This window comes from Rattus norvegicus, chromosome 4 (genome assembly GCF_021556685.1).
Source record: "Rattus norvegicus strain SHRSP/BbbUtx chromosome 4, alternate assembly SHRSP_T2T, whole genome shotgun sequence".
In the NCBI taxonomy this organism is placed as follows: Eukaryota; Metazoa; Chordata; class Mammalia; order Rodentia; family Muridae; genus Rattus; species Rattus norvegicus.
The window spans coordinates 10,292,250-10,320,000 of NC_141537.1; the positions used below are offsets into that span (position 1 = coordinate 10,292,250).

The window sequence follows — 27,751 nt, forward strand, 5'->3', positions numbered from 1 at the left end:
GCCCTGTGACACATGCTCCAGTCATGCTATCACATGCTTTGTGACACAGGCTCCAGTCATAACATCCTGTCCTACTCCATGTTTTGTGATACATGCTCCAGTCATGCTACCACATGCTCTGTGTGACACATGCACCAGTCATGCTACCACATGCTCTGTGGCACAGGCTCCAGTCATGCTACCACATGCTCTGTGGCACAGGCTCCAGTCATGCTACCACATGCTCTATGTGACACATGCTCCAGTCATGCTACCACATGACATGCTCTGTGGCACAGGCTCCAGTCATGCTATCACATGTTCTGTGAAGCAGGTTCCAGTCATAACAGATACTGTGCTACCCCATACTCCAAGCAACAGGTTCAAGAAGCCACCAACAAAAATCTTTGAAACTTCAACCCAAATTAATCTTTCCTCCTTACAAAGCACTTCTGTCAGGCGTGTGTTACAACTATGGCACCCGGCACAATGACCCTATATGAGACTGGAGCTGCTACTTTTTACCCTTTGGACCTAGGAGGGAAGCTGCATCTCACTGCTGGGAGCTCTCGTCTCACTGTTGTGAGCTCTGGCATACTGCTTCTGACGCAAGCCTGGTGTGGTTCTGCACAGCTATACACTTGGAAAATGGAGACAGAAGGAATAGGAATTCAGGGCTAGCCTAGGCTAAGGAGCAAGCTCAAGAGTAACCTGGGTGTGATGGTTTGCATATGCTCAGCCTAGGGAGTGGTACTATTAGAAAGTGTGGTCCTATTGGAGTAGGTGTGTCACTGTGGGTGTGAGCTTTAGGACCCTCATCCTAGCTGCCGGGAAGCCAGTCTTCTGCCAGCAGCCTTCAGATGAAGATGTAGAACTCAGCTCCCCCTGCACCATGCCTGCCTGGATGCTGCCATGCTCCTGCCTTGATGATAATGGATTGAACCTCTGAACCTGTAAGCCAGCCCCAATTCAATGTTGTCCTTATAAGAGCTGTCTTGGTCATGGTGTCTGTTCACAGCAGTCAAACCCTAAGACACTGGGGGCCTGACACTGTTTCTAAGCCCCATGCTTGTTTATTGAACCTGGTACAAACTGCTCAGTTTCTGTGCACAGGAGTCTGGTTGGTACACCATCTGTGCAGAATACTTTATTTCTGCCCAGAGTGCACTGGAGATCCAGAAATCTGAAGCAGAAGAAGGGAGTGCGGAACTCACTATTGATCTCATGGGTGGCAGGCTGTGGCATGGGATGGATAGGACTGGTACCAGGCCATTCTTTCTTGTTTGTACATGACTTAGTCCTTCATGTATCTGCAACACCATCTCTCTGTGCCTATTTCTGCACCCAAATTTACCATTCTTTAATAAGATAGGAGTCCTGATAGATGAGGTAAGCCCTGATGACCTTTAGCTTCACTCCCTTACCTCAATAGAGGCCGTCCTTCAGACAGGGCACTGGCCAGTGTGTCAGCACACTTCTAATCTCAGCACTCAGGAGGCAGACCTGTAAGCCAGCATCTTCCCCAAGTAGCTCCTGAAGCTGTTCACGGTCTTTATCACGGTAAGAGACAGTAAACTAGGACAGCTGCGTTTGACCCCCAGAACCCATGTAAAGGTAGGAAGGGAAAACAAACTGCACACAGCTGTCCTCTGACCCCCACATGAACATATGAACATATGAGGCCCACATATATGCACATGCATACACATACAAGTAAATGTGAAAATCTTTTATTTATTAAATACATGTTTTTTTTTTTTTAAAAAGCCGGGCACTGGTGGTGCACACCTGTAATCTCAGCACTCAGGAGGCAGAAGCAGACAGATCTCAGAGTTCACGACCAGCCTGGTCTACACAGTGAGTTTCAGGACAGCTGGGGCTATACAGAGAAACCCTGTCTCAAACAAATTAACCAAAACAAAAACCAAATCAAGCATAACCAAAAAAAATCATGTATATAAAAATAAAGGCTAACTCAGCACTTTAAGAGGACTCATTGCTCTAACGGAGGACCTGGCACCCACATGACAGCTTACAGGATTCTGTTACTCTGGTTCCTGGGCCACTACCAGGCATGTGCATGAACTGTAAAAGAGTAGTTCTGTGCGTCTGACACGGAAAGGTCTCCCAAAACATAGTTGTTTGTTTAGTTGGTTGGTTAGTTTTGCCTGGCTCCTTTCCTGGCTTTATGTTTTGGTGGGCCTCGCTTGTGGTTTAGGGAGACAAAGTTTCACTCTGTAGCAGACTGGCCTTGAGCTCACTCACTGTGCATCCCAGTGATCCTCCTGCCTCGACCTTCCAAGTGCCGGGATTACCCACTGTACTTGGGAAATACATATTTTTTAAAGATTTATTTTATTTTAGTGTGTGCGTGTGCGTGCATGGGTGTGTGTGTGTGTGTGTGTGTGCGTGCATGTGTGTGTGTGTGTGTGTGTGTGTGTGTGTGTGTGTGTGTGTGTGTGTGTGTGTGCAGAGGATGTCAGGTTCCCTGGCAGTGGCTACAGGAGTTACAGGAAGCTGTGAACTGCCTGATGTGGGTGCCTGATCTGAACCTGTGTCCTCCAGATCAGAAATCATTCTAAAACTGCAAAGCCACTTTCTGCAGCCCCTGTCCCTGCAAACACACACGCACAAGCACATGCACATACACATTCACACCTGAAAGGGTAAATCTGAAGTTCCTCATAACACAAATTATATAGCCAACCTTTCTGCATTTGGAGAGACTGCAGGGTTGACACATCCCAAATACAATGAAGGAACTGTCTTAGTTAGGGTTTCCATTGCTGTAAAGAGACACCATGACCAATGCAACACTTATAAAGGACAACATGAATTGAGGCTGGTTTATAGTTTCAGAGGTTCAGTCAACTATCATCTTGAGGGACAAATGGCAGCATGCAGGCAGACATGGTGCTGGAGAAGGAGCTGAGAGTTCCACATCTTGATTTGAAGACAGCCAGGAAGGGAATGTCTCTTCTGCACCCGGTGGAGCTTCAGTGCTAGGAGCCTTCAAAGTCCAACCCCACAGTGACACATTTCCAACAGGGCCACACCTATTCTAACAAGGCCACACCTATTCTAACAAGGCCACACCTATTCTAACAAGGCCACACCCAAGGGCCAAGCATTCAAACATATGAGTCTATGGGGGCCTAACCTATTCAAACTACTACAGGAGTCTTGTGATCAGAGTGTCTCCCCAACCAGACGAGTGCTGCAAGATCTATTTTAAAATTCAGTAGTATAATACAACTTATGGAGGTGCGTGCATCCTTGTCTTTTGTTGAGAAAAGGTTATTTGGTTTTTGTCTGTAACAGGATCTTACTATGTAACCCATGCTAGCCTCAAAACCCTGGTTCTTGAATCTCTCTACATTCCTGATTCCTGAACTGCAGGAGTTCACCACACATGCAAGCAGGCTATAAATTTTTTTTTAACTTTGTTGAAATACTTAAATTCGATACTATGACTATAAACATACAACTTTAATTCTTTTGTTGTTGTTGTTGTTGTTGTTGTTGTTGTTGTTGTTGTTGTTGTTGAAGACAGGGTTTCTTTGTTTAGCCCTGGCGGTCCTGAAACTCTCTCTGTAGATCAGGCTGGCCTCAAACTCATAGGAGATCTGCCTGCCTCTGCCTCCCCACTGTGTAATTTACATACACCTTATGCTTCTGAAGGCAGCACTTTGCCCACTATGCCTTCTCTCCCACTCCCAGTTTATGGTTTTGTTTTATTTTTGCAGAGTTTCACTCTGCAGCCCTGTCTGGCCTGGAACTCACTATGTAGAACAAGCTAGCTTCAAACTCCCAGAGATCCACCTGCCTCTGAACCCTGGATGCTAGGACCAAAGGAATATACCATCCCACCCAGACCTGTTTAATTTTTTAAAACATATTTGCTATATTTATTATCATGTGTGCATGTGTGGGCTTATGGGGAGTGGGGCACAGGCCACGGCATACGTGTGAAGGTCAGAGGTTGGTTCCGTCCTATCTGTGGGGCCTAGGGATTGAACTCAGATGTTCAGGCACTGTCAGAGGCCTTTACCAACTGGGCAATCTTTCCAGTTCTGTTTTAATTTTAAAACTCAGATTCTTGCTATGTAGCAGTATCTCAATGTAACTTACTGTGTAGCCCAGGCTGGCCTCAAACCCATGCTAGTCTTTCTATGAGGAAAGGAAAGTCCAAGATTGCTGGAACAGAGGCTGGGCAAATGACCTTGCTGACCACCACTAAACCACAGCTCACTTAGCCTCACGCACCAGCCCTTGCAAAGCCACATTACCGACAGTCCAAGATCTTCTTATAATTGAATAAAGGGATTATTCACTGACTACAACCACACCATTCAAAATCTGTGCCAGTAAACAGTAAGTGCCCCACCCTCAGGCTGGGCACCATCTGGTGCTGGAGGATTTCTTAGAGTTCAAACCCAGGAACCCCATGAGCCAAGCACTAGCTAGGAGAGGACCAAACTGCACACACCCAGACTGTGTTCTGAGAAGGAAGATGTTTTCCAGAAGTCAGCAGCCTAGGTGTCAGCAAGGCCGGTACCTTCAGCAGAGCAGGAACAGGCTCCATGGGAGTTTACCTGTTCTGGTGGCTGTTCGTGGCGGAGGATGGCCTTGAACTACTGTCTTTCCACGTCTACCTCTCAAGTACTGGGATTACAGGCATGAGCCATCACTACCACACATTGCTCTGGATTTTTCTTTTTTTATACCCAACTTGTGTTTCTTGAAAATATGTTAAAATTACTTAATGGAGTTGGCAAATTAGACTGGAAAATCCTAGAAGCTGTGGTTTTGGGATCAATTCCTAGCATGAGAACTCTGAACCAGGTCCACCAGAGTCACCAGGGAAGTAGTTGGAAAGGCAGATCCCACCTTAGTCAGTGAGTATAACCCTGAAGCATGGGGCCAGCAATCTGGAAAGCAGCCACAGGAGCCTGTATGCTGTCCACAGGAACTGCTGGGACTGCACCAGAAGAGAAGTCTTCATTCTGTACACAGATTCTTCCCAGCCAATGGAAAAGGCGTCAGCAGTGGGGGGAGCAGGCCTCCGGCACCAGAAAATTCTCCACACAATGGCTTCTAAAATTTTGGTTTCAGAAAACTTTTATATTCCTATTTGGCAGTGTTCCAAAGGACATTTAGTCGGACTGGCTATAATTGTTGATATTTACTATATTAGAAATAGAAACGGAAGCCAGCAGTGGTAGTACACACCCTCCCCAGCACTTGTCACTCTGAGTTTGAGGCCAGACTGGACTACAGAGTGAATTCCAGGTCAGCCAGGGCTGCACAGAAAAGCTCTGTCTTGGAAAACCAAAAGTTAAAGTAAAATAAAAATAAATAAATAAATAAATAAATAAATAAATAAATAAATAAATAAATAAATGTGTATTATTTTTCTGTAGCCCAGACTGTCCACTAGAACTTACTATGTTGACTAAGCTTGCCTCACATTCCCAGTGCTCCTCCTGCCTCTGCCTTCTAAGTGCTGGATTACAGGTATATGCCACTGCACTTGGCTTGTTAATGCTGCCCTAGCTAGACTCCATCGGGCTTTCCACATTGTCATTGTTTAAAACGTGTTATATTAGGAAAGGCTATAGAAATGACTCAAGGTTAGAGCAGGTGTTGCTTTCACACACATCTGGGGTTCAGTTCTCCATCTGTAATTCCAGTTCCAGGGGACCTACTGTCCTTTGCTGACCTCCATGGGCTCATGATGCACAGACATGAGTGCAGGCGAAGCACATACAAAACACCACAAACATTAAAAATGTTTTAGTCACATATATGTATCTTGCCTATGTGTAAGTGTATGCACGAGTACAGATGTCCTTGAAGACCAAAGGTGGTGTCAGACCACTTAGAGCTGCGTTTACGAGCAACCACCCCACCATGTATTGCTACCCCATGGGTCCTCTGGAAGAGCAGCAAGCACTCTTAAGCATTGGTAGCCTCTCTAGCTCCTTTTAAACGGATAGTAGAGAGCTGGTCACGGTGTCGCATGGCCCTCTTGAGGCAGGGACAAAACACCATTGTGAGTTTGAGGCTTGTTTTGTGAACATAGCAAGTTCTAGGTCAGCCTTGGCAACATAGTGAAAGTGAGTCTCAAGAAAGAACAATACACTCATATCACATTGATTTAATTTATTGTTCATTTCTGTTATGGAATGTGTGCATGCCCATGTGGGCTGATGTCAGAGGTCAGCAGGGTTCTTTCCGGCTACCTTTACGTGGCTTCTGGAAGCTGCCGCGCTTGCCTAGTAAGTCCCTCTACTTGATGAAACCACTTAACGTAGAAAAAACAAAACAAAACACTTTTTTGCCTGCTTATTTGGGTGTTTTGTTTTGGGGGGAGAATCTTTGGGGTGTTTTGTTTTGTTTTATTTTGTTTTTTGTTTTTGAGGCAGTCTCTTGAAACCCAGCTGGCCTCAAACTCACTATGCAGCTGCAACGGAAGCTGGCCTGACCTCCCAATCCTCCTACCTCCACATCTCACACGCAATGTATCAATATGGGCAGCTCATGCTTTCTTAAAACAATTCAGGGACTGGTATTGGTTTGCTCTTCTGTAAATCTCTGCTGTGCTTAATAGAAGACAGCTGGGCTCTCATGTCTGCGTTGCCTCTAATTGCATGTGACATTCTGGCTGAATTCTATGAACACAATCTGTCCTCACATGGATAAGAAGTTGAGAGAGGGACGGCCTCCCACAGCCCCCTAAGAAGTAAGTCTCCAGGATCCCAGGGGTCCTCAGACCACGGGCTGAGTGAGAACCCTGTCTGAGCAAGCAGACCAATCATCTTAATGAAAAGGGGACTGGGTTGGGGAATGAACACCGAGAACTCTGAGGGAAAGGACTGAAGAGATGGCTCAGTGGGGGAGGCGTTTGCCACCAACGCTGCTGACCTGAGTTCAATCCCCAGGGTTAGGGTTGGTTAGGGTTAGGGAGACGACTTACTCCTGCAAATTGTCCTCTGATGTCCACAAATGCACCATGGCATTGGGGCATGGGCACACGCACACACACAGAATAAGTATGTTTAAAAACAAGGCAGAGACCTCCTACTGGTGTGGCATCGATGCCCCACTTTAGAAGGGAGACTCTGGAAAGAAGCTAAGAGTCCAGCTGCTCGTTTGAAGGAGCCAGGTTTGATTCCCAGTGCCCACAACCATTTGTAACTCCAGTTTCAGGGAGCTGATGCCATCTGCTAACCTCTCTGGGCACCAGTTACACACATGGCACACAAACATACACGAAGGCAAAACAATCATATACATGAAAATTTTAAACCCAAAAACAGGGAAGAAGGTCCTTTGTCAGTCATTTCCAGTGCAGAAGAAAACTTTACCCTGCCTGGCTGTTACACACACACACACACACACACACACACACACACACACACGCTTGTATGAGCATGTGCCTAGAGTTTACCACCTGGGTTTAAACCTATAATGGGGTTCATCCTGAAGAGACTGACTCTTCCTCTCTCAGCAGCTACTGAGCACCTGTAGCCATTTCTCCGTTTAGGGATGGGATCATGTGGGATTTCCACATACCGTGTCCATGTGTCAGCTGCTATGGTCTTGTCCAGGCAACTGTATTGTTGGAAGGTCAGAGGTGCAACTTGCCTGCTATGTAGAGGACATTACATCACTCCAGTGCCTGCACTTCTGGCTGTTAGATTCTTTCCAGCCCCTCCCTTCGGCCTCCATAATCTTCCCCAGCTAAGCTTAGGTGTAGGCTGCAGGTACAACATTTGAGGTTGGGCACGCCTTTGTCACTTTCTCTGCATTTGCCCAACTGTAGATCTCTGAAATAGTGTCTCTGTGTTGGAAAAGAAGGTTCTTTAATGAGGGTCTAGAGCTCTGTTTATGAGGCTAGGCCAGAGCACAGGGTGTTCTGTCTGTGCTAGGCATGGGGTTAAATCCGTCTAGACAGGTGGTGCCTGCTGTAATCCTGGCTCTTGGGAGGCTGAGAGTTTGGCTATCTTGGGCTACAGATGAGTTCCAGGTCTACAATGTCAGATTCTATTCCAAAAGAAGGGAAAGAGAGAGGGGAGGAGAGAAATGACTGGCAAAGCAAGCCTGATGCACTTGGGAGGTTGAGGCAGGATCGCCATGATTTCAAAACCAGCCTGAACCACATAATGAGTTCCAGGCCAGACTGTGGTATAGAGTGAGAAACTGAGACCTTGTTTCAAGTATCCGGATCCCCCCTAAGCCCTGAGAAATACCCAGGGAATAATGTTGGGGGCTCATCTTAAAACTTTTCCCCTTTGGTGCAAGGGATACACCCAAGGTACTGACCGTTTCCTCCCCACCCGTCCTCCCTGTCTCTTCTCCCCATCCCCAGCCCTCACTGTGTCCTCCTACCTGCCCCCAGTTCTTTTTTTTTTTTGGTCTTTTTTTCGGAGCTGGGGACCGAACCCAGGGCCTTGTGCTTCCTAGGCAAGCGCTCTACCACTGAGCTAAATCCCCAGCCCCCTGCCCCCAGTTCTTGATGTCTGTCTCCTCCTGCTGGCCTGAGAAAATCATCCGAGTGTGGAAAGTGGACCATGGTCTGCCCACGGAGAAAGCACTTCCCACACCCACGTTTCCAGCCATCTCAGAGGAGCCCAGACTCAACTGCTCTCTTCCAAGCTGTTCACCCTTGCTGTCAGCCAGTTAATAAGTGGACACCAGACGGGTTTCCTGTCCAGTCTGAACCCGTTTAGCATAAATAGTCAACTCCATAGCATCAGCTCACCCAACTGGTGGGTTAATTATCTGGCCTGGGTTAGGAATGATTTCTACAGGTCTAACTTAGAAAATGGCCCTCAGACCCTTTCACTCACAGAAATGGGTGCAGCTTTGTAAAGTAAAGCTTCTCTGTCTCTCTGGGTCAGGCCTTGCTTTGCAAAGGGAAGGCAAATGAGATGAACTGGGAAGCAAAGCGGGACCAGAGCTGTGGAGAAAGGCCTAGATGGAGCCCAGCAGTGGGTCCGACCTTAGCCAGGCATGACAGGGAAACGATGTCCAGGGTTTTCAGTTGTTGTTAGTTTTAAGACAGGATCTCATTGAGTGACCAGGCTAGCCTTGAACTCACAGAGGTCCTCCCACCCTTGCCTCCCAAAAGCTTAAAGTCCTGAACCACCATGGCCAGTAGATGAAGAAATATTTAAGATGACGTGGAGCAAAAAGAGTTTGTGTCCAGTAAGATGGCTCAGGGGGCGCCCCCTGCCGAGCCTGAAGACTTGAGTTTTATCCCTGAGACCCATGAAAGGTAGAAGAGAACCAACTCCTGCAAGTTATTCCCTGACCACTGGACACACACAGCAGAACAGTTATGCCCAACACTAAATAAATGAAGTAAAAGGGGGGGGGGGCGGAGAGATGGCTCAGCAGTTAAGAGCACTGACTGCTCTTCCAGAGGTCCTGAGTTCAAGTCCCAGCAACCACATGGTGGCCCACAACCATCTGTAATGGGATCTGATGCCCTCTTCTGGTGTGTCTGAAGACAACTATAGTGTACTCATAAACAAAATAAATAAATCTTTTTAAAAAAAATAAATGAAAGTAAAAGAAAGAGAGAGCTGCGAGTTTACTGTTACGGTCTGATACCCACTCCCCTCAACCCCACCACACACAGCTGTAGCAATTTGTTCCATGCCTTCCAGTTACCTCACATTGTTGCTGTAATATGCCTGCCAGTCACTGACACCAAAAAATCATAACTTGACTCAGAGCAGAGTCATGCTCACCACGTCCCCTGCTATGTTATGATATATGAGGCTTGTTAATCTTAACAGGTCCCACAAAGCTTCATGTAGGACCCATCAAGCTAAAGGTCAGTGTGAACTGTTATGTGCAAATTATCTTCAGTCAGAGATGACCACTGGGCAGCACTTCCTGCACCTCTATTAAACTCATTGTGGTTTTTCCCTTTATAAGCTAAGACAGAAAGATGTCTGTTGCCGTAGTTCAGGTAATTTTGAGCTATGTCCCTGGTCTGATCAGTATTAAGATGTGCATTCAATAAACTATCCTTGCTCAACTAAGACCGGTGTTCATATGGTTTGTGTGGAGATCCCACATTTACCCAACATTTACCAGATCTGGCTGCTGTGCAGAGAATGGGATGCAGGATGAGACTGACTGGAGAACTCCTCGTGGCAAAGAGTGCCAAACAAGGTTTTGGTTTTGTTAATATTTTATTATGTTATTGCATTATATTTGAGACAGGGTCTCGCTAAGTGGCCTGGGGTGCCCTCGAACTCACAGATCCACCTGCCTTTGCCTGCTGGGTACTGGAGAATGACAAACTGTATGCTGCCATGACTGGCCGTGTGGCTCAGTGTGAGAGCACCAGCCTAGCTGTGCCAGCCCCTTGTTGGCATCCCTAACGCTATGGAAAAGGAAACCTGTAGGGCATCCTTCAAACGCCTTCATGCTATTTTCTTTGTTGTTTGATGTAGTGACCTCAAAGATGACCTGGAACTTCTTTCTGATCCTCTGACCAGAGTTAAAGGCACAGAAATTTTACCCCTAATTTTTTTTATTTTTACCTCCAATTTTGTATTCAAGGCAGGATGCTCTTCTAGCCATGGCTGGCCTCACAGTTGAGAGTATCTTCCTGCTTCAGTGTTCCTTGTGCTGGGGTGACAGGTGTGAGCCACCACACCTGGCTTGATCCCTTCTGTACCAGTAGGTAGGGGAGAAAGGGCTCCACCTCCCCCAGCAGTGCCTGAGTTCGCATAGTCCTCTCTGTTCCCGTGAAGCTGCCATTCTGGACTTCTCTTAGATTTGGGACTAGCCAGAGGGACGCAGAGCATGACTGTACTAGCAGGGGAGAAACTTAAAACGAGTTTAAGCCAGGGAGGGGGCGGGGTTAGAAAGCGACAGAGCCAGGGAGAGAGTGAGCAGTGGCTTAGGCTTCACGGTGGATAGAGCCCTGGATTTGGGTGGTTTCGAATGGCTGGAAGGGTTGCTGAAGACTGTGGATGAGGTCATAGGGTGGTTCCCTGCTGATAAGGTCACACCCCGGGTCACAAGCCGTGCTCACTGAAGTTCAGGTATTTTTACTGTAAGCAAAAGCTGATAGCCCTGTTTGTGAAATTCCTGGAAAATATCTGAGAAGAGTCAAGTTCTACTTACAGGCTCGACGCGTTCCACCCATAGACACACTTCACCGCTTTCCTGATCTTTTTTTTAAACATATTTTTATCTATGTGTCTTTGTGTGTATGCTACATGTGGGGGGTGCTCTTGGAGGCTAGAAGTGGGCATGGGGTCCCCTGGAGATGGAGTTACAGTTGTGAACCAACTACAGTGGGCATGGGGAACCAGATTCTGAAAGAGCAGCAAGAGCTCTTTACTGAGCCATTGCTCAAGTCCCCTACCTTAACATCCTCATCTAAAACATTCCTATATAAGGTGTGGTGGCAGATGCCTTTTTAATTCCAGTATTTGGGAGGCAGCGGCAACCAGACCTCTGCAAAGTTAAGGTCAGTTTGATCTACATTCAAAACACGGGCTTCAAAACAAACAGCCCAAACCAAACTACTCTATATAAAGGTGTTAAACTTCAGACCTGGGAAGATGGATGGCCGAGGTGGACCTGGCCTCCAGGTTCTCCCTGCATTCCTCGGTCCCCACCTGTTACAGGGCATGGCTGGCACACCTCAGCCCCTACCCTAAACTTTCCAGCCCAGGGCCTGGGCTGCCCTTCCCCAAGGGGTTTTCCCTAAATAATCGAGATATTTTGGTTATCTGCCCCTTTTTTGTACCTTTGTCCTCTGTACTTGGTTCCCCACCCCTTTCTTCCCCTCACCTCCTCCCTATTTGGCTCAGGGTCACAAGCACCCAGGCCTCTCCCAGATGTGTCTGCCTCTGTGCATTCCCACATACCTATGCTGTCTTCTCCTCCACCATATAGGAACAGTCGTTCCTTTACTTTTTTTTTTTTTTGTTCCTTTCCTTTTTATACCTTTAATTTTTCATGCAAAGCCTTTGTAGCACATGTTAATTCTGCTAGTGTCTCTCAAGCTGCTGACAGACTCCAGCCTAGGTCCAGAGAAGCCTCTTTCCCCCTCCTGTGCTCCACTGATGTCCCATCTTTCTGTCCTGCCTCAGCTCTGCAGTACTTGTACAGCCAATCAGCCAAAAGTGCCAGAGAACTAAGTTCCCTGGAGCCTCCTTCGTTCTCTTCAGGGCACTTCCCATCCGGCAGCCAAAGGTCCAGCTTTGTTATTAAGGCAACTACTTAAATGTCTTTAATAAGCCAACTTCCTACCGGCTCATCACTTCCAACTATTGAGAGATTTTTGCCTTCTCCCTAAATTCACAAGTTCAACAGCTAACCTCTGGATTTCAGTGTCTTTGGACACAGGATCTCTGAGGAGGTAAGCGGCTAAAATGAAGTCATTAGCTGAGTGTGGTGGTATGTGTTTTTAACACTAGCCGTAGGGAGGCAGAGGCAGGCAAATTGCTGTTTGAGGCCAGCCTGGTTTACAATAGTGAGTTTCAGGCCAGCCAGAGCTAATGCAACCCTGACTCCAAAAAAAAGAAAAGAGGAAGAAGAAGAAGAAGAAAGAAGAAGAAGGAGAAGGAGAAGGAGGAGGAGGAGGAGGAGGAGGAGGAGGAGGAGGAGGAGAAGAAGAAGAAGAAGAAGAAGAAGAAGAAGAAGAAGAAGAAGAAGAAGAAGAAGAAGAAGAAGAAGAAGAAGGGGTTGGGGATTTAGCTCAGTGGTAGAGCACTTACCTAGGAAGCACAAGGCCCTGGGTTCGGTCCCCAGCTCCGAAAAAAAAGAACCAAAAAAAAAAAAAAAAAAAAAAGAAGAAGAAGGAGGAGGAGGAAGAAGAGGAGGAGGAGAAAGAGAAGGAGAAGGAGAGGAGGAGGAGGAAGAGGGGAGGAGGAGGAAGAGGAAAGAAAAGAAAAAAGAAAAGAGGAAAAAAAGCTATCATTAATGATGAGCTTCATAGCCCGATCAAATATGCCTGGATAACAAACAAACAAACAAACAAACAAGACACAGAGCAAGAGCAAGACCATTAGAGGACAGAAGACGCCAGAGAAAACACCAGGCTAGGATTAGAGTGCAGTGGTAGAGAGATTACCTAGCATGTGTGAGGCTCTAAGCTCAATTTCTGGCACAGGGGTGGGGGTGGTGGGGGTGGGGGACACGACGTACCCTCAGGGTAGAAACGGGTTTGCTGGGCATGGTCTCACATATACCTTGGCTTTGATCTTAGCAAACTGAGACAGAAGCATCACTGTGAGTTTGTGATCAGCTCATATTATACACAGTTCGATAGCCTGAGAGGCCAGCAGTGGTGGTTCACGCCTTTAATCACAGCACTCAGGAGGCAGAGGCAGGAAGATCTCTGTGTGTTTGAGGTCAGCCTGGTCTACAGAGTCTCAGGACAGCCAAGGCTACACACACACACACACACACACACACACACAAACCTCTCAAAAAATGAACACACCAAAAACACAAAAAACTGAAACAAATAACCCAAATAACCTGGGATATCGTGCGGATGCTGTCTCAACCCCCAGAGGCTCTACAGCTGCAACATGGTCTCCCTCTGGGGAAGCAGGCCTCAAGGCTGGCAGCAGGGGAAGGTGGGATGTGGCAGCCACCTCTGCACTGTGTTAACTTCAGTGTTCAGTGTGCCATGTGTCTTACGCCCCAGTTCCCTGAGGCCACTGGGAAAATATATTTGAAATCTGGAGATGGTAATGCCTGCAGCTCTGGAGTTCGCTTTCTTTTTCCTTCACAGAACCAACTCATGGCATTTTCTTTTTCCCTTTTCCCCCATGTTGTAGGCTGAACCCGAGGCCTCTTGCGTGCTTAGAGAAGCATTCCGCCACTGAGCTGCACCTCCACACCATAGTTTCTCTTTTGGCTGTACAAAATGGTATGCTTACATGACACTGTTGGAAACCTGGGACCTTTCTGATTTTGTCATCTTTTAGTTTTTGGTGAGAAATCAATTGTCTTCGAGCTAAATGCATTCTGGTCTTGTGAAACACGGTCTCATGCTTATACTTTAGTCCTAGCTAGCTTAGAACCAGATACGTAGCCCAGACTGATTCGGTTTCCTGAGTTCTAGGACTGCACAGGCCCTATTTCTAACTTTGTGTATTTGAGAAAAAATGGAAGGAGTATCTTTTTTTAAATTTTTTATTTTTATTCTTTGTGACTCTCGCATCACGTTCCCCAGTCTCACTCACCTCCACGTCCCATTGTATCTGTCCTCTGCCCTTGCAGCCTCTCTTGGAAACAGAAAAGCTTGTTGTAGAAGCCTCAGTACACACCCTTTTATCCAAACAGCTTCACTAGCAAATGTTCATTGTAGTTTGTCACTGGTCTGGTTCGAGGCCCCTGGCTTCTGCTACACTATCAATACTAGATCCTTACCAGGGCTCCTCTCAGACACCCTGCTGTTACCCATTGTCACAGAGATCCTGCAGCTTTGGTTCTGCAGGGCTGGCCCATTCACAAGCTCCAACAGTTCAGAGATGGCCATCCCAAAGCCCGTGGATCTGGGCGTAGGTAGTAGCTGAGTTGGTCAGTCTGCCGGTTCTCTGGCTTTGCCGAGGCAAGGGGCGGGACCAAGGGGCGGGGCCAGCTCCCTTGCATGCAGCAGCCTGCAAGAGACAGGACCAGCTTTCCTGAACTCAGTCCCTCAGGCCTGGGTCCTGACACACACAACACCAGCACCAGCTCTACCAGCTCTCAAGGGAGGTGCTGCCCAGGCCAGGTGAAGGGCTGCTCCCCTCCTGCTGCAGCTCTTCCCTGCTCACACCAATAGTTTGTTTTCTTGTGATTGAATAGTTTTTAAAGTGACACACCATATTAAAATGTTTAAGAAAAATGAGCTGTCCCTAAGTGGCCTAGGCCTTTATCTCAGCAATCCGGAAGTCTGAGGCAAGTCCGAGGATTCTCCAACAGTTGAAGCCAGCCTAGGATGCATACTGAATTCATGGCCATCAACTGGGTGTTTGAGACCCTATCTCAGAACTAAAACAAAATAAAACAAAAATTGCTTTCCTAAGGTTCACAAGAGCCTGGGTTCAGCCCCCAGTACCACTGGGACTCGGTATACTGGGTATACTTGTATACTCTTCTGTACTAGACAAGTGGAGGCAGCAGGGCCCATAAAGGCCAGGCCCATCGGGGCTATCTTACAAAACCCTGCCTTCATCCTATTTATTTATTTTTATTGGAGACAGCCTCACTGTGTAGCCTTGGCTGGCCTAGAACTGGCTATGAAGACCAGGCTGGAACCCCAAACACTAGGACTAAAGGCATTTGCCACTATACCCATAAAAGCCCTGTCCTTAAAAAGAAAAAATATTTTTTCTACTCTCTATTAATGGTGGGAAAACATACCCTAGTATAGTAAAATGGTTGTGCTGTATTTTAAAATTTAACTTTCTTTAACATTACTCCATACTGTAATAATACCTACAGGCTGGGTCCCCAGCCCCCAGCCCCCAGGCCACGGCATAGTGACAGCAGCTCACACTCGGCCCCCAGGCCACGGTATAGTGACAGCAGCTCACACTCGGCCCCCAGGCCATGGTATAGTGACAGCAGCTCATACTCAGCCCCCAGGCCACGGCATAGTGACAGCAGCTCACACTCAGCCCCCAGGCCACGGTATAGTGACAGCAGCTCACACTCAGTCCCCAGGCCACGGTACAGTGACAGCAGCTCACACTCAGTCCCCAGGCCACCGTATAGTGACAGCAGCTCACACTCGGCCCCCAAGCCATGGTATAGTGACAGCAGCTCACACTCAGTCCCCAGGCCACCATATAGTGACAGCAGCTCACACTCAGCCCCCAGGCCACGGTATAGTGACAGCAGCTCACACTCAGTCCCCAGGCCACCGTATAGTGAGAGCAGCTCACACTCAGTCCCCAGGCCACCGTATAGTGAGAGCAGCTCACACTCAGTCCCCAGGCCACGGTACAGTGACAGCAGCTCACACTCAGCCCCCAGGCCACGGTATAGTGACAGCAGCTCACACTTATGCTCTGGAGGTGTTCACTTTGCTTGTTACCAATATCAAGTTTGTTGTTGTTGACAGAAAACCTCTGAGGTTGCACAGCCTGCTTGTATTATCCCACGGTAAAGACTGACCACAGCACTGAGCACCAGCAAGTTCTGGGCTCTGTTCCCAAGGAGATGGGAGAATGAAACAGCTTCAATAGGAAAAGACTTCAAAATCCTGAAAATTAAAAACGAAAAAGAGGTGTGGCCCAGCGCCTGTCACCTGGGTTAAGAGTGCTTGCTGCTTCTTCCAAGGACCCAAGATCGCTTCCCAGCACCCAGAGCTGGCTCACAACAATCTGGAATTAACTCCAGCTCCACAAACATAGAGGGGGCATAAACAGACACATAGAAAGAAAGACAATGTTTAATCCCAGCGGTAGAGAGGCAGAGGGATCTCGGAGATTTCAGTCAGCATGATCTATGCAGGTGAGCTCCAGGCCAGCTACATGAGACCTGTCAAGGGCGGGAATGCCTTCCATCCCTAGAAGCCACACGCTAAAAGAACAGGATGCCCACAAGTTGTCCTCTATCCTTTATGCTCCCACAGTGGCACAGGCCTTCCACCCCCAAATAATAAAAGTGTTATAAAATAAAATAAATCATACATAAACATTTTTATATATTTGAAGGCAGAGGATTCTTAACCAAATTGATTAAAGGCAGGAGCAGTAATTCCCTCTGGAAAATTAACTGTCTGTAAAAAAAAAAAAGTTATAATGAAAAGATAATGACTTCACAATAAAGACCTGTCTTGCTGAATTTTAATTTTTAATAAGGTTGGACTTCTGGTTCCTAGTAATGCTACATGGTAATAAACATGAAAACCCAATCTTCAAATGTTAATGCTAATTTAGTAGGCTTGTTTTTTATGTTTAATTTAAAAACTATTTAACCAAATTTAAGATTAATAGGAATGAAAGAATCTCAAGAGTGGGAGGGGCTTCAAAAGAACTACAAAAAGGTTATAAAGGCTATTTTAAATGTACAAAATTTATATCTGTGCATATTGCAATAAATGTGCCTTCCATAAAGGCTAAAATTTTAAGGCAAAACAAAATTCTTTCACTGATGAACTACTCATTTGGTTTTTAAAATACTGAATAGAAAATATTCATAAAATATTCATTGGTTAAAGTACTGTGTTCGTACGAAAATGCAATTTTTTAATCTGTCGTTTCGCTGTAGAGTACTGTAAGCTTTCAAATAATTAGTGCAGAATTCCAATATAGTATTGCAACCCAGCGTCTGTGGCCATGTCACCTTTAAGTGTGTGCAGTTTGAAAGAGCAGAGTTGGGCATTGTTAAAACAGCGTCCCGGTGTCATGCGGGGACATTCTCATCATCTGAATGAGCGAGTGGGAGAAGGGCCCCGCCGCGGTCCCCTAGGCAGCGACGCTCTGGGCGAATAAGTGTACGGGATGCTGCGTAACAGTGGCTGGACACCGGCGCCATTGTGAGGTCGAGAGCGCGGATCCGAACCTGTAGTACTTCTCTGTGAGGCGGATTTGAGGCCCTTGGGCCGAGGTCAGGTCCGAGTGCAGGACAGGTAACTGCAGGAGCCCGATCCCTCCGCGACAAGTAGTGCGCTGTGCGCTTTCCCGAGCCCACGGCCGGAGCAGGAGACCGCGGATCTGGCTCCGGGCCGATCGGTGGGCGCGGGCCCGCGGGCTAGGCGGCCTTCAGCAGCCCCGAGGTTGGAGCGGGCTTGCTAACGGCAGGTGTCCGCCCCGCCCCCACCCCCGCGGGCAGGAAGAGGAAGCGGAGCCGCTGGGCCCCAGGGCCACCCGCAGGGCCTCGCGGGGCGGGAGCGCCGGAGCTACAAGAAGCGCGTGACCTAGTTCGTCCCGAAGTGGACTTGACAGGTTGTCATCGCGGCTCCCCGCCCCCACTGCCTTCCGGGTCTGGCTCCCCCTCCACCCTCGAGCTCCCATTGGCCTCACCCAGGCCGTACTCCCTACTATTGGCTTCACACCAGGGGCCACGCCCCAACCCAGCTCGCCCTGCCATTGGCCACGTGTTCCTAGAGTCCCCGCCCCCAGCCTGGCTATCCCTCCCTTTGGCCTTGCATCGCCCCTCTTTCGGCTCGTTCGCCTATTGGCCCCTCGCGCCAGGCGCCCTGCCTCCTACGGTCCGCGGCGGATCCCAGCTGGTCCCTGTTGAGTCTGTTCCCGCGGACATTCCCGGTTTCTGTCAGCTTTTCTCCCTCTTAGCTGCGTTGCTTCCTGCTTCCTGCGGGTCTGGGATTCCAGGCCTCGATACCTGGTCCGGGTCCCCAAACTCAGTGCAGCTGCGACCGACACTTGCCTCTGGACCCCGCCCCGCCCCTTTCAACTCCTTCTCCTCCCACTCCCCACCCCCTCCCTCCGACGCAAACCGCCTTCATTCCCTCACAGCTCCTTAAGCTCGGCTGAGTGGAATAGACCTCATTTCGAAATCAGGGAAAGAGAGAGGTTAAGTGATAACGTCAACATTAATACTAACTGGTTTTGGTTCCAGAAAGGGAACATTGAACGAACTGGATGGCCCAGATCATTTTTGTGGTTGTTGTTGTTGTTATAAGTGGTAGTGATTTTCTTTGGATGTGTGTTAGGTTTGGAGGGTTTTTTGAGACAGGATCTCACCTCTCTTTTTTTTTTTTTAACTGACTGGTTTAGAATTCTCTAGTTACATGGTACCTGGTATGACTGCAGAAGCCAGAGAGGGCGCCGGGTTCCTTGGAACTGCTGGTTGTAGGCCACCTGACTTGGGTGCTCCTCTGCAGGAGGAACTATCTCTCCACCTCGGGATTGAGTTTTTTAAATAATTCTCATTGTCTGCCTGTATGTCTGTGTGAGGTGCCAAATCCCGGCTGGAGTTACTGTCACAAGCTGCCATGTAGGTGCTATGAATTGAACCAAATCCTCTGGAGCAGCCAAAGCTCTGAACCTCTGAGTCATCTCTGCAGCCTCAAAACTTAGTTACTAAAGTGATCAAATTTGTTACTCCAAAAATACAGGCTGCCTTTCCTGGGTAGCAGTCAAATTTCCATTGTTTGTGCAATATTGAAATTTAAAATTTGCACGTGTACTTTTTATAATTGATCTTTTATAAAGATTTTAAATAGTTTTTGAGAGTAGGAATAAACTGATAAAACTGCACAGGTGTAATTTAGCCTCCAAGAGAAATTTATCCGAAAAGAGGAATCGTAGCCTTTGCTGGTGAGATTCCAGGCCAGTCAGAGGTATGTATTGAGACCCTGTCTTCCTGGGGTTGTCTTAATCTGCATTGTGGTAGTTCTGGTACTCCCTGCACTTGGGATTTGGGGCAGGAGAAATTCAAGGCCAGCCTCTTGGGGAATTCAAGGGAGTTCAAGGTTTGAAACCAGCTCCAAAATAAAACAGCTGCTGAGTGGTGATCCATGCTGTAATTCCAGTGTTAGGGAGGTTGAAGTTAAATCAGGAGTTCAGGGCCAGCCTGGGCTACAAAAAAACGCTGACCCACTTACTCCGCTACCCCCACACACACCCCAAAGTGGGGGTACGCAGGAAGATACTAGTGACTTCACCAGAATTACTGAAGTAGATCTTGTGTGCATCCAGGTCAGGCTCCGAAGATTGCCTGGTCAGACTCATTAAGGCATTCCTAATGGCAGAGTGACCTTTTCAACAGCCTTTCAGGCTGTCCCACCAGGTCCTCACAGCTCTCAGATCCTGGCCCGGGGAAGCCCAGTTTTCTAGAAAGTCAGCTTGTTGCTCCTGTAGTCCAGCCACACTGAGGACCTTCCCTCAGTGGTTCCCACTTTGAACTTTGCACTTGATGCTCCCTGGCTCGTCTGGAGCAGTGTTTCCTCAGACTTCTCAGGTAGCTCAGCTCAAAGTGTCAGCTGATCTGAAATAGGTCCTTTCCCTGCCCCCAACCAGGTACGTTCTGTCCTCTCCTGTTTACTTCCTTCAAAGCCTGCTGCACTGTCTGAAGCCTTCTTGTTTACTTAAAATGGCTGGTTCCCCTTCTCCCTCCAAGCTGGGCCGTTTTTATTTCCTAGGGCAGGTTTAGCAAATGCTAATAATCAAATGGATCCATGAGATGTGATCCAGTCAACAAGCAAACCAGTCTTCCTGTTGGCTTGGCCCCATGGTGTAGACACACCTGTGAATAAGAATTGGGAGCGTAGCTACTCTTGTAAACATTTTATGATTCTTTCATTTTCTTACTTTATTTCCTGTTATTTCTCGATGAGCAGAGTAAGAGGCAAGGCAATGTGGACTCAAGGACACCCTTTTGCCCACTTTGTTTCAGGCTGTGCACAGACTGCAGAGTCTGACCGGGCCTTGGCCCTGGCTGTGGCCCCAGGTGGGCAGATACTTGGCAGGCAGCCCCTTTTTCCCCAGGGCAGTTCCAGGCTCTGCTGGATGCTAGTTCCAGTGGGGGAGGGGAAGGAATCCGGTTCCCAGTGACTGGTCTTGGATCCCAGCTGCAGCCCTGGAGGTGGTTATGTGTCACCCCAAAGGGCAGGAAGGCAGGAAAAAGAGGTTCTTCTCTCTGCCCCTCTCCAGCACTTTTTCCATGGCTGGACCTGTCTGGTCTTTCTATCTAGACACAGGCTTTGTCTAGGATAGTCATAAAGCAGCTGCCCCAGAGTTTAAATATAGCACTACCTGCCCCAAACATGCAGGGTGAGCTTGGTGATGGCTGGTTAACTTTGGGTCTCTGTGATTCCATGTCTTTGCCTGTGTGTCAGTTTTAGGAGTAAAGACACAAGCTTGCATTCGCTCACAACTACCCAGTCCCAAGCTGGGTGGTGGCATGTAGAAGCAGGCTGGTCATGGGGTCACAGCTAGCCTCAGTAGCCATGGGAAGTAGAGGCCAGCCTGGCCTACATGAGACCCTTTTATAAATAAGAAACACTTCAAACCAGACCATCTCAAACAAGAATCCTGTGGGTATGGGAAAAATTTGGGAGAATGTGGCAGGAGGGGAAAACATGATCAGAATATATTGTATGGAAAAAAATCTACTTTTAATAAAATTTCTGTGGAGTTAAAACTTTCCGTCCAAGTCCATTGTCATAGAGTTGCTCCCAGCTATGTGGACTGACCAAGGAGCTCCGGGAAATTCAGCAAGGATGAGTACAGCTCCTGCTCTAAGGTGCTCTGCTTCCTGCATTCCAGGCCAGAGTTCCCCTGCCCTGGGGAATAGGACCTGTTGAACAGATCACGCCCTGGGGCAGGGTAGAGACAGGGTGGGACCGGTGTGTGCAGGATAGTCACGTGGTCCTCTCCCGACACCGGGAACCTACCTTGGGATTGGAATAGGTTTTGAGCGCTGCAGTGTCCCTGTCCTTAAGGGCTACTAGAATAGTGGAATGTAAGAACTAACGGTTTAGGAGAATTAGCTGGTCATAACTGGATTATCTCAGGTCCCTGGAGGACGGCTAGTCTACCCTACTAGTCTTAAAGGACTATCAGCGTAGTCGTCTCAGATGAATCATATTGAAGGGTGGACACAGTTTAGAACGGGAGGGGTTTGGGAGCCGCACTGCACAGTATTCCTGCTGCAGGCTGTGAACTGCCAGCCACCCCAACTCCATACTGGTCTCACCTTCTTCCTATCAAGTGAGGCTAATAATACTGGTCTTAACTAAGTCCAGTCTTGGGAAAATAACTCACTTGGACTGTTCTGAGGAGGAGAAGGGACACATATGTTCAGTGGGTAAACTTCTCCTGATGCAAGAGGACCTGAACCGGTCTTTGCAGTCATCCTCCATCTAGACCTGTGGCGAAGATGGCGATGCCTGCTTCTCCAGTGGAGCTCTGGGTGTCCCCAAGAGAGTAGGTGGGAAAGAAGGCTCTTAGAACCAGAGTTGGTTTAATAGCTATGCACCAGGGCTGTCTCTCCCTGCGCCCCTGGTTTAAGAGGGCAAATGTTACGTTCAGGAAGACGCAGCCTGTTGCAGGGTATTTTATGATTTGTCTCCCTGGGGTAGTTTTGGTCTTTCTAAACTGATTTACCAAAAAATGTAACGTTCGAGATGGTGGGTACTGCTATGCTGGAGAAAACTGAAGAGGCTGGAGGAGACAGAGAACTGGGTGTATCCCCTGCTTCAACCCCTCTGCTGTTTGGATGGCCAAGGGACACAGCAGGTGTGCTATGGCTCTGAGCTGGTTTGGACCTTGAGGACTGCAGCCTGAGTCTATCCTCGGTCCCAGAATGCATCTCTCCTGGACTACATCTGTAGCTTCAGAGACCTTGGTCAGGGTGATGGAGGGTGGACTCTGTCCTGTGACCCTCATCAGTCAGAGCTCCATGTGAGGTCTCTTCAGGGCCACTGCACCTACTTCACTTATCAAAAAGACAAGAGGGGAGAGCTTTTGTAAGAACATCTGAGATCTAACTGGAGAGCCACCAAATGGAGTATCTGGTACTAATTAATTTCAAGCCTTGAGGAGCCCAAACTCACAACAGGTACATCTCTGTGACTTTCTCTTATTCTCTCCCTGGCTCTCTGCCTGCCTGCCTGCCTGCCCTCCTTCCTTCTTGCTTTCTTGGTGCCTTTCCTCTCCCTAACCCTCAGTGTGTGTGTGTGTGTGTGTGTGTGTGTGTGTGTGTGTGTGTGTGTGTGAGAGAGAGAAAGAGAGAGAGAGAGAGAGAGAGAGAGAGAGAGAGAGAGAGAGAGAGAGAGATCTTTAATCCTAGTACTTAGGGGGAAGAGGCAGACAGATCTCTCTTCTAGGGTTCTAGGCTGTGTCCCAGGCCAGAACAGTAACAAGGCTATGGAGAGGGTTGGGTAATTAAGAGCATCGGTTGCTTTTCCAGAGGACCAGGGTTCTGTTTCCAGCACCCACATAGCAACCACAGCCCTCAGAGGAGCAGAGGCAGGATGCCAGCCTGGTCTACGGAGTGAGTTCCAGGACAGCCAGGGCTACACAGAGAGACCCTGTCTTTAAAAAACAAAGAAAAAAATAAGCATTTGCTGCTCTTGCAGAGGACCTACACTCAGATTCCAGCACACATGTGGTGACACACCTGTGTGTAACTCCACATCTGACACCCTTTCCTGACCTGCACAGACTCTGCACACATGTGGCGTGTCACACACAGGAAAAAACACTCATACACATAAAATAATACCTTTTTCTTTTCTGGTTTTTCAAGACAGAGTTTCTATGTGTAGCCCTGACTCTCTTGAAACTCACTCTGTAGACCAGGCTAGCCTTGAACTCATAGAGTTCTGCCTCTGCCTCCTGAGTACTAGGATTAAAGGAATGAGCCACGCCCTGCCCATTAAAAATATCTTTAATAAATTCTTCAACTCTGCTTCAAAATAACTAGGCCTGGAATTCTTTCCTGTGTCAAAGCCACAAATCCCAGGTTTGCCTGAGTCATGGTCCCTGAAAGATTAAGGGAGCTCTTCAGGCTGTTGTGAGTGGCAGTGGGGAGCTAAGTTTCTGTCCCCCTCCTTTTTAAGGATACTAACAAGAGGAAGGGGGTGGTAGATGTGACTATTTTCAGAGTCCATGTATCTGTATAATTCACCTAAAGGGCTCAGGACACTCTGCTGGTCAACAGGCCAACAACCACCTTCAGTCACCCTGGCAGACAGAGGCATGGGAACCTACCTTCCCACCACCCTCCATCTTCCTTCCTCCCTTCTTCCCTTCCTCCCTTCCTTCCCTGTCTCCTTCCTTCCTTTTTCCTTTTATTTTCTTGCTACTTTCAAAAGAAAGATGTACAAACGACGAACAAAAGGTGCTAGGGAGTAATGGTGCACCCGTCTAACCCAGGAGCGCTGGAAGCAGAGGCAGTGGATCTCTGAGTGTGAGGCCACACTGTTCTACAAAGTGAGTCCCAGGAGAGCCAGGGCTGTACAGAGCAGCCCTGTCTCAAAACCAAACAAACATATGGCACGTATGTGCTTTACCTGCATGTATGCACAGGCGCTATATGCAGGATTTGTGACTGAGGAGGCCAGAGGAGGGTATCTTGTCCCCTGCATGCTGGAGCTAGAATTGTGAGCCACCATGTGGATGCTGGGACTCAAACCTGACCTAAGCAAGAGCAGCCAGCCAGTGCTCTTAACCGCTGAAGCATCTCTCCAGCCCCATTTTCTTGTTTTGAGACAGTTTCTCACACTGTCCTTCAACTCCACCCATATTTGAAGATGACCTTGAACTTTTTGTTTTATTTGGTCTTTTGAGATAGGGTTTCTCTATGTATCCCTGGGACTTGCGCTGTAGGGCAGGCTGGCCTTGAACCGCCTCTCTCTGCCTCGGGAGTGCCACTAATGCCTGGCTGACCTTGAACTGTAACCCTCTAGTCTCCCTGATCTCAGCCTGTGACACCACACCTAGCAGTGCACGCTTTACTGCGCTGCTATTTCTGTTTCCTGTCACCAATGATGGTTCTCCTCTTCTCAATAGTGCTGGCCATTTCACCAGATCAAAGCAAAGTCCCACAGAGGAAAGCTCGCCATCTGCTATGCTGCCATCGGACAGGCTCCCCAACTCCTCTTTAAAGACAAATTTCAATGACATTTGTGCATATTTTCACAAGTTTCTATTAGGTTCCAACAATTGAGGCAAGAACAGATGAGATTAAAAATCGAACGGAAAAAGCACCAAAGGTAGCTTTAGGAGCTTTTTTTCTATGAAAATACGAGGTAGTTCCGCTGCCTTTTGTAAACAGTACAATAATAATAATAGACACCATCAAGGTGAACATGGGCATGGAACGGGAAGGGATGCTTGTCTTCACGAGGATCTTTGACTTTGTCTGACATAACTTACCCTCTCCTGAGGAGAATTGCTAGCACAGAACTCGGGGTGCCTGCCGAGAGGATAAACACAGGGAAGCAGCCACACACGGTAAGGGCCCTTTGGTATTCTGTACTTAGTAGACACTGGAAGCCAAGACTGCGGGGTGTGTGTGTGTGTGTGTGTGTGTGTGTGTGTGTGTGTCTTGAACATACGGTCACAGTCACTAAGTTCATATATGCCTATCCCGTTGTTTTTTGTGAGTCCGTTGATGTGAAGAGGCACCGTGACCATGGCAACTCTTATAAAGGAGAACATTTGAGGGTGGCTTGCAGTTTCGAAGGTCCAGTCCATTATTATCATGGAGGGAAACATGGCAGCATGCAGTCCGACTGGTGCTGCAGGAGCTGAGGGTTCTACATCTTGATCAGAAGGCAACAGAAGGGCACTCTTCCACAATGAGTGGAGCTTAGAGCATAGAGTCCACTGGTACAGCGACACACTTCCTCCAACAAGGCCACAACTACTCCAACAAGGCCACATCCTACTAACAGTGGCCAAGTATTCACATACTTGAGGCTGTGGGAGCCACTCCTATTCAAACCACCACACCTGTTTTGTCTGAAAAATGCTGTTTCCTTGAAATCGTCCCTTTTTTTTTTTTCTTTTTAAGGCATAGGGCATAGAAATCAATAATGACTAAGCAATCTTCTTAGCCCTAAGACATTTAAAAAAATTTTTTTAAGTTTTTTGAGAGTTTCATGTATTTTGATCATTATCTCCCAACTCTTTTCAGAACCCACCCTGCTTTGTTCTACCCACAAAGCTCTGTGGGTTTTATTTTTGTTTTTTTGTTTTTTTCTTTTTTCAGGGTTTCTCTACATAGCCCTGACCATCCTGAAACTCATAGACTGGCCTCAAACCCACAGTGATCTGCCTGCCTCTGCCTCCCTAATGCTTGGACTAAAAGCAGGCACCACTACCCCTGACTACTCGTCTTTATATTTTTTAAAACTTCAAGACTACGTTATGCTGCCCATAATCTTGGCTGTGTGGTTGTTCTGTGTGAGAGTGATCTACTTACCAGTGACTATGCTGTCAGTCTCTTTCCAGGCACTGAAAACGACCAGTAGCTCCTCAGCTACGCTAGGGTCTCATGGTTAGCTTACCTATCCATGCCGGGATGTAGTCTGCCTTGGCCTTTCAGAGATGATGTGCAAGCTGTTATAGTTCCTAGGCTGAGTTCACATTTGTAGCCATCTTGATATGTCCAGAAGACACATGTCCTCGCGGCTCCCACTCCTCTCCTGCAATGATCCCTGAGCCTTGGTGGACGTAATCGTATAGATGTTCCTTTCAGGGCTGAGCACTTTGCAATGTCTTCTCTGCATCTGGCCAGTTGTGGGTCACCGTTAACCACCATCGGCTGCAAACAGCAGCATCTCAGAAGAGGTTTGAGAGATTCATCGGTCTGTTTGTGTAATGGTTCACTAGGTTCCATATAGAAATGTAACAGTAGTAGGTTCTCCTGTAGGGCCTGAGACCTGTCTAGCCAGGTAATGGTGCCAGGTATGAGTTTCTTCTTGGGGTGGTGGACTTAAATCCAATCAGAGAGTGCTTGTTTACTCCTGTGATCTGCTTATCTATCTGCCTGTCTGTCTATCATCCATCTATTTGTTTTTTGTTTTTTTTTTTTAATATTTTATTTATTATATATTTGAGTACACTGTAGCTGTCTTCAGACACACCAGAAGAGGGCATCAGATCTCATTACAGATGGTTGTGAGCCACCATGTGGTTGCTGGAATTTGAACTCAGGACCTCGGGAAGAGCAGTCGGTGCTCTTAACCACTGAGCCATCTCTCCAGCCCCCCATCCATCTATTTGTATATCATCTATCTACCTACCTATGTACCTGTCTTATTTTTTTGAGGCCTGGAACTTACTATGTATACCAAACTGCTTTGAATTCACAAAGTCCAGTATTAGACAAGCATTCTTTTTTTTTTTTTTTTTTTTTTCCTCCAGAGCTGAGGACCGAACCCAGGGCCTTACCCTTGCTAGGCAAGCACTCTACCACTGAGCTAAATCCCCAACCCCTAGACAAGCATTCTTAACTGAGCTGTGCGCTGTCTACAGGCCTGGTTCTTTTGAATTCTGGCTTTCACAAGCCCTTGGCCTGTATGCCAGCAGTGCTTGGCCTGTGAGGCCGGGTAAAGGATGCTGAAAAGGAGACCTGAAAAGGAGGGCCTCTTGGGAAGGGTCCTCGTAGGTATGGGGTAGGGGCAAGGCAGCCTCTACCTCCTCTTGTACATGAACGTGTGCTCTCCATCCCCACCTCACCCCTATTTGGAATGCCTAATGTTTTTCTTCAGGACTGCAAGACTTTTGCGGAGGAAGGTTTGGACACAACACATTCCACTACCTAAACAGGGTGCTGTCCCCACCAGGTCAGCCTCTTCCCTTAACTAGAAGTTTCCATTCTTGTTCTGTTTTTCTGCATCTTGCCATCTACTTACAGTTCATCAGAGCAACCCACAGAGAGGCAGGCATGAGAGTGATGCTGGGAAGGGCCTGGCAGGTCCACCAGAATGGGGACAAACCCCAGGTGTTGGCACTTCTGGGATAGAATAAAAGTGTGTCAAAATCAGACACGGAGCCAGCCAGCAGCCAAGGCTGGAGAACTGAGGCCTTGGGAAGAGACCTCCATTCTATAGCTCCAGAAGCAGAAGGGGCTCTGCCAAACTGAGGTGAAGTTCTGGTCTTCTTGTCCATTACCAGGAGAAGTGCTGGGAGCCCTGTGTCGGGAGGGGACATGGGTATTCCTAAGGGCCTTGCTACTCTGGTTCTAGGATGGACAGACACATTGCTGTGGAAGTGCCACCCAGGCCACTGCTCCTCGAGCTCTCAGCTGTCCATCAGCCCAATGCTCGCTCACACTGCTGCCTCTCAGATGCAGCATGAAGTGGAGAGAG

At 47.8% G+C, this 27,751-nt stretch overlaps 1 long non-coding RNA gene across 1 annotated transcript; it reads right to left on the reverse strand.

Moving 5' to 3' along the window:
• Positions 1–16,632: 16,632 nt before the first annotated feature.
• On the reverse strand, positions 16,633–17,907 carry LOC147994672 (uncharacterized). The gene is made up of 2 exons (XR_015685902.1): positions 17,527–17,907; positions 16,633–16,741 (listed from the first exon to the last, which is right to left on the reverse strand). It is a non-coding gene; the product is annotated as an uncharacterized LOC147994672 (long non-coding RNA).
• Between the last annotated feature and the right edge of the window lie 9,844 nt (positions 17,908–27,751).